The 1,063-nt window shown below is 45.2% G+C and overlaps 1 protein-coding gene across 1 annotated transcript in view; it reads right to left on the bottom strand.

Moving 5' to 3' along the window:
• The window catches only part of CUNH1orf50 (chromosome unknown C1orf50 homolog), a 23,314-nt gene that overhangs the window by 1,977 nt on the left and 20,274 nt on the right, over positions 1-1,063 (bottom strand). The window lies entirely within an intron of this gene.

A 1,063-nucleotide genomic window follows, 5' to 3' on the forward strand; every position in this document is an offset into this window, starting at 1 on the left:
CTGGCTGGCATGTGGTGCTGGGGGATTGAACCGCGGTCCCTGTGCTCTGCTAAGCTTGTTCTAAGTAGGTGCTTTAGACCACTGAGCCATCTCACCAGTCCCTGAAAACATTTTTTTCCCTTAAGGTTTTATCTCATTGAACTTCCTCCTGGGCAGGGGTGGGGAGACCAACCTCATACCTCTGGGGAGGCTGAGACAATTGGCAACTTAGCAAGATCCTGTCTCACAATTTTAAAAAATGTAAAAAGGGCTGAGGATATGAGTTTTATTCCCAGTACTGGGTGAAGAGACCTGAAAGCTTATATTTTACTTCTGCCCCGGTTTAGACGTTGCTTATTCCAAAGGCTCATATCTCAGGAGTTATGTAAGAGCTAAAGGAAGAGGTACAGCCCAGCAGGGGGCCCTTTATCACAGCCACATGTCCTTAGGAGGAAACATTTTCTCTGGTGGGAGTACTGAGATAGCAAGGGCCTCAATGTTAGCAAGAGCCTCTTGTTACAAAAACCTGACCCTTGACCTCTGGCTTTCTGTATGGAGGTGTGACCTCCCCTCCCACACCTGCGCCTGCTGTAACTAGATGCAACTAGCAGGCTCTTCCCAGAATGGATCAGGCCCTTGAGCCTCTAAAAGTGTGAGCTAAATAAACTTTTTCTTTATAAAGTTAGCCTGCCTCAGGTATTTCATCACAGTAACAAGAGACTGATAGAGCTTCTCAGATTTGCTCCTTCCATTTTACTCAAAAATACTCAACTTTCTAGGAGATACTAAAGATGCTAAGGACAAGCTTCAATGTTTATAAGCAAGTTTAGCCAATTCTGTCAACTAAATAAAGAAAATGAGGGTCAAGGAAATAGCTCAGTGGTCTAAACACCTGCCTGGCAAGTGCACAGACCTGGATTCGATCCCCAGTACTGCATGCTGTGCCACCTGGCTGGCTACTGAAACCAGGAGTGGTGGCGCATTCTTATAATCCCAGTGGGGAGGCTGAGACAGAAGGATCACTACAAATCCAAGCTGTGTAGTGAGACACTGTACCAAATAAATAAATAGAAAAGATTTCTTT

This window comes from Octodon degus, unplaced genomic scaffold (assembly GCF_000260255.1).
Source record: "Octodon degus isolate 3935 unplaced genomic scaffold, OctDeg1.0 scaffold00245, whole genome shotgun sequence".
Classification (NCBI taxonomy): Eukaryota; Metazoa; Chordata; class Mammalia; order Rodentia; family Octodontidae; genus Octodon; species Octodon degus.